The 6,221-nt window shown below is 31.8% G+C and overlaps 1 protein-coding gene across 1 annotated transcript in view; it reads left to right on the top strand.

The window, feature by feature from the left end:
- LOC114330686 (muscle-specific protein 300 kDa) overlaps positions 1-6,221 on the top strand; it is a 603,413-nt gene that overhangs the window by 76,109 nt on the left and 521,083 nt on the right. The window lies entirely within an intron of this gene.

The following is a 6,221-nucleotide window of genomic DNA, read 5'->3' as shown; positions in this document are numbered from 1 at the left end:
TTCCACATGTTAATATATTTTTCAAATTGGGCTCTGTACCGCCATTCTTTATTATATTACGAATACGTGTGCCAAATACCTCGAAAAAATATTCAAAATTACAGCCGAAATCTTGGAACGCGTTTTTGCTACCTGTTGATCGCTACTGTTTCCTCTTAAAGTTGCCGGTTTACGAAATAACGAATTTATTCCTTTCATTTGCACCATACTGTCGGTGGAAAATAGTGTCGCGCACGCTTGATTAGCAATTAAAAAACAAAGGTGTTTTGAATATTGTATTGCAAAAAACTTATCGGGATTTCATCAATCGATGTTTAAAGAATATCTACCTACCTTGGCAACATTCAAATTTTCAGTTTTTCACATAGTTTTTGAGGGTTAAAAATGTCCGATTTCGCAATTTTTCAATTTTTAATCGCTTATATGTCAAAAACTATCATTTTTAGAGAAAAGTCACTAAAGACCTTTTCTGTTTGGAATGATCCAAAAAACCTAAAAAAACTTTTTTCCATGCAAAAAAAATAAGTTTAGGAAAAAAACAAAAAAAAAACGTTTAAAAAATTTTCGACCACCTTTTGGTCCTGGCAACATGCAAATTTGTTAAAAGGAGTCCTTTTTGAGTAAGATTGTGCAAAAATCCGAATTAGAATATTTTTCCTAGCGGATGCGCAGTGGCTTTCTGGACTATAGATAATTAAAATTATTATGTTGATGGGTATTTTGCACATACATAGCACATCCTACTCCTGTTTGATTTTTAGAACCATCTGTGTAAATTAATTTTGTTAATTTTGTTTTGTTGTTTAATTTTTAATTTTAATTTTAATTAATTTAAATTTTTAATTTAATTTAATAATCTGTGTTGTTAATTTTGTTTTGTTTTGTTAATTTTAGTGCGTTTGATATTTTTAATTAAATTAACCTTCAACCTATTGTTTTCTTATTTACAGTTCTTACAAGAAAAGAGATATTCAGATAATTCAAAAAACAAAACCTTAGCGATACCTCCAGGATAATAAAAAAGGAGTATGAAACAAAATCAGCCCTCCAATTTTTCCACAGAATTTTTTAAAGTAAGGAGAAAAAACAATGCTTCCATTCACCCCCGTATAATGCCATTTAAGCAAAAAAATGTTGTTACCGGAATAATAACAAATGACATCAATACATGTACCTACAAAGAGATGCAAGAATCTTGAAAATGGGAGTACAAATAATAAAGTTATAGATTGTCAAACTTAATCAAAAATTTTGGGTGGCGGAATTTTGTGCCGGTGAGTGTATTTAGGGTAAAGGTATTATACAGGGTGTCCCGAAAAGATTGGTCATAAATTATAGCAGACATTCTGGAGTCAAAAATAGCTCGATTGAACCTAACTTACCTTAGTACAAATGTGCTCATAAAAAAAGTTACAGCCCTTTGAAGTTACAAAATAAAAATCGATTTTTTTCAATATATCGAAAACTATCAGAGATTTTTTATTGAAAATGGACATATATCATTCTCATGGGAGGAGCATCTTAAAACAAAATTATAGTGAGATTTGTCCACCTCATAAAAATTTTATGGGGGTTTTGTTCCCTTAAACCCCCCCAAACTTTTGTGTACGTTCCAATTAATTCATTATTGTGGTACCATTAGTTAAACACAACGTTTTTAAAACTTTTTTGCCTCTCAGTATTTTTTCTATAATTGAGTTTTTATCGAGATGCTGCTTATTTTTTAATATATTTACATACAAAATTTTATGGGGGTTTTGTTCCTTTAAACCCCCCAAATGTTTGTTTACGTTCCAATTAAACTATTATTGTGGTACCATTAGTTAAACACAGTGCTTTTAAAACTTTTTTGTCTCTTAGTCTTTTTTTGATAAGGCACATTTTATCGAGATGTGGCTTCTTTTTCAAAATATACCCAAAAATGTATATTATAAATAAATTTTCAGATTATAACAGGTCTCTGTAATCGTACTTAACCATATACAAATATGTGGTGGATTCGACAAATATTCAAAATATTTCGATAAATACTGGCTTATCAAAAAAGTACTAAGAGGCAGAAAAGTTTTAAAAACACTGTGTTTAACTAATGGTGCCACAATAATAATTTAATTGGAACGTACACAAAAGTTTGGGGGGGTTTAAGGAAACAAAACCCCCATAAAATTTTTATGGGTTGCACAAATTTCACTTTAATTTTTTTTTTAAGATGCTGCTGCCTTAAGAATGCCACTTGTCCATTTTCAATAAAAAATCTCTAGGAGTTTTCGATATATGAAAAAAAATCGATTTTCATTTTGTAACTTCAAAAGGCTGTAACTTTTTTTGTGTGCACTATTGTATATAGGTAAGTGAGGTTCAATCAACCTATTTTTGATCCCAGAATCTGTGGTATAATTTATGACCAATCTTTTCAGGACACCCTGTATATTAATTTTATTAATTATATTTATTTTAAATAGAAACTTTTTAATTCCTGGGCTTTTCGGTCTTATAAATAAAACACTTTGTTATGGCTTAAACGTTTCGGCTACATGCCATTTTCAATAAGCATTTTAAAGGTATATATTAGACCAGGGCATTTAGCAGCACAAAATAAATCGATTTTTAAATAGAGCACCTAGAAATTTGCAACTTTTTGCATTGTGTTCAGGATGATGCCAAGAAAAAGTCTACTTTAGAAAAATGGGCGAAAATGTATAGTTGCATTTTAAAGTGGATAAAATTTATCCAAAATTGCATAAACATGTCAAAATAAGTAGTCCATGGCCCATCTGTTTTCAGATGGACGTTGAGAGGTGACTCAAATTTTTTTGCAGAAATTGCTTGAAAATAACTCAAATAATAATATTTGAGTTATCCTCCCACTCAAAATGGTCCGGAATATTGTTTACATAATCAAAATATCAAAATATGAAGGAAAAATTCGATTTTTTTCTTCGTTTTTTGATTATATCTTTAAAAGTATTCATTTCCGAGAAAAGATGTACTGACATAAAAGTTGCATAATTAAATTTCCTACAATATAGAATTGGTTAATAATTTAAAAAATAGTCATCCTTGTTGCAAAATAGCAATAATTGCGAAAAAACCATACAAAAGCAAGTATTCGCATTTTACGTTTTTCAACCATTTATGCTACACTTAGGACCTTAACATTTCACCCAGAAAAACTTTACGATACAGTCAAATAATACTGTAAATTTCATTAAGATCGGTTCAATATATTTTGCAAAATAAATTTTGCAATCTAGTTTTCGCAAAAAAATTAATTTTTTCAAAATGTTACAGGACTGAAAATAAAGCAGATAGCAAGTTGAATTTTTTTTGCATGTAGAAGTGTAATGTACCTTTCATTTTCAATTTGCAAAATTAAAATCGATTAACTATCACGGCTGAACGATTTTTTTAAATAAACATTAATATTATTGGTGCTACGCGCAGGACAGCGGTGTTCGATTCACACAAGTTGATTTCCACCAAAATTTCTTCCAATCTTTATCTAATATATTATTTTCTTACTCTATATTTTGTTGTATTTTAATATTTTAATTCCACAAAAATCAAACTAATTTTATTATTGTTTGTGAAATATTGTTTAAACAATTGCCTATGTTTAAACAATTGCTCTAAGTTAAAATATATGAACAAAGAAAGTTTTTGCTAAAAAAAGTGTTATTTCAAAGGATAGAGTATGTGTTTTTATTTTGCAATAAACAAATTTGTTTATTTATATCGAAATGTAATAAAAATTAAAATGTATCAATCATTATCAAAGGTCATTGAAATGCCCAATCAGAGCAAACTATCCGCTGTCCTGCGCGCAGCACCAATAATTAATGTTTATTTAAAAAAAATCCTGACGCCGTGGTAGTTAATCGATTTTAATTTTGCAAATTGCAAATGAAAGGTACAGTACACTTCTATATGCAAAAAAAATTCGACTTACTATCTGCTTTAGTTTCAGTCCTGTAACATTTTGAAAAAATGATTTTTTTTTGCGAAAGCTGGATTGCAAAATTTATTTTGCAAAATCTATTGAACCGATATTAATGAAATTTACAGTATTGATTTACTGTATCATAAAGTTTTTCTGGGTGAAATATGAAGGTGATAAGTATAGCATAAATGGTTGAAAAACGTAAAATGCGAATACTTGTTTTTGTATGGTTTTTTCGCAATTATTGCTATTTTGCAACAAGGGCGACTATTTTTTTAAATATTTAACCAATTCTATATTGTAGCAAATTTAATTACGCAACTTTTATGTCAATACAACTTTTCTCGAAAATGAATACTTTCGAAAAAAACCGAATTTTTCCTTCATTTTTTGACATTTTGAATATTTAAACAATGTTCCGGACCTTTTTGAGAGGGAGGATAAATCAAAATATTATTATTTGAGTTATTTTCAAACATTTTCTGCAAAAAAAATTGAGTCACCTCTCAACGTCCAAATGTACCAATATTTTTACAGATGCGCCCTTGTCTAAAGTGTATTAGCGGCCAGATCTTGTTAATCTGGGGGCATTTGGAGTCACAGAAAACGGATACGCTATCAGAACCGACCACCCAAGATCCTGGTTGCGCAGATTCACTGCTAAGACATGTCATCTGAAGTTTCGAGGGTTTTTGGCAATAAATTGATACAAAGTTGACTCATGGAGTTGGGGTAGTTGAACAAAAATACGCTTCACGCTACGTATCAGAACCGATCCCTGGTGCACCTGGTGCCCAAAACCCCTCCAAACTCCAGAAGATAACATGCCTTAACAATGGCATTGAGCACCAGGTGGTCTAGGAGTTAGTTCTAATGGCGTATTCGTATTCAGCGACCCCAAAAACCGCCTAGTAATCTATTTGCATGCATTCAGTGTTGAAAACTTTCGACATTCCAGAAGATGACGTTTCTTAGCAGTAACCGTGGGTACCAGGTGCTCCGAGAGTCGGTTTTGATGGCGTATTCCTGTTCAGAAACCCCAAAAACTCACATGTAATCTGTTTGCATCAATTTAGTGCCGAAATCACTTGAAACTCCAGAAAATGACGTGACCCTAGATACTAGGAGGTACTCTGATTGTCGTTCTGATGGCATATTAATTTTCAGCATTTTCGACTTCGATCTCAGAAAATGGCAACAGGTCACCAGAAATCGAACAGAATGGCGACGAACCTTAGAGCAGGGCAGCTAAAGATGGTGATAATGGAGGAAGATGTAATATATGATAGGCGCTATAATTTTTAGTTCTACCGCCTTTACAGTGAACCTGATGTTATTAGGTCCATCAAAATTAATAGATCGAGGTGGGTAGGCCAGCGAAAGTATGAACGACTTAAAGCGTCCAAAGCGAATTTATACCCAAAAACCTGATTGAAGGCGAAAAGGAGGCAGGCAAGGAGGGTGTGGAGCTGGAAAACTACGGCAAATAATAGGAAGGCATGTAGTGTTCCTGGAACAGGTCAAGTCCCACAATGGAATTGATTAACACTTCTTAATTGTTTATCTTAAAATAATTTATATAGCACCATATCTATCAAAAAATACTAATCCTTGAAGCTGTCAGGGACGAGTAGCGTCACGAAGGTTTTATCATAGGTACCGATGACACATAAGTGACGTCAGATAGTAAGTACTGTGTTACAAAATGAACGATTTAGGTACATGGTATGGTACCAGCCAAGTGGCGCTTGTCCAAGATGGGCACCGAACGTGTTAAGTAGACAAAATTTTTCATAAAGGAACTCTCGTGATTCGAAAATGTGACTTTAAATCGTGCCAATTACAATTTGGCATGCAGTAATCATCCATATTTTAAACAGGTATTAACAAACAGGTTATCCAGTTATGAATTACAAAAGTATATATGATTTGTTTACGATTTACTGTGAAAATAACACTTAAAATAAGCTAAAAATAGGAATGACCTGGGTGTTACCTAATAGATTATGTACGAGTAGATAGCAATAGGTTTGTGTATGTAAGTGCTAAATTTTTACTAGAATTAACAAATTTATTGTACATAATAATATAATAATTTTACATGTATATCTAAATACATTATGGGATATAATCATATTGGATGAAATCTTCTTCAAGTGCCATTCGTCTCCGCGACGAAGGTATACAATCATCATAGATATTCGTACTTTAGAGACAGCTGCTCTGAAAAGTTCATTTGATATAGATCCGTACCATTCTCTCAGGTTGCGCACCCATGATA

Source organism: Diabrotica virgifera, chromosome 5 (genome assembly GCF_917563875.1).
Source record: "Diabrotica virgifera virgifera chromosome 5, PGI_DIABVI_V3a".
Lineage (NCBI taxonomy): Eukaryota > Metazoa > Arthropoda > Insecta > Coleoptera > Chrysomelidae > Diabrotica > Diabrotica virgifera.
The sequence above is the reverse complement of the archived record's forward strand: the minus strand, read 5'-3'. Positions and strand labels throughout refer to the sequence as shown.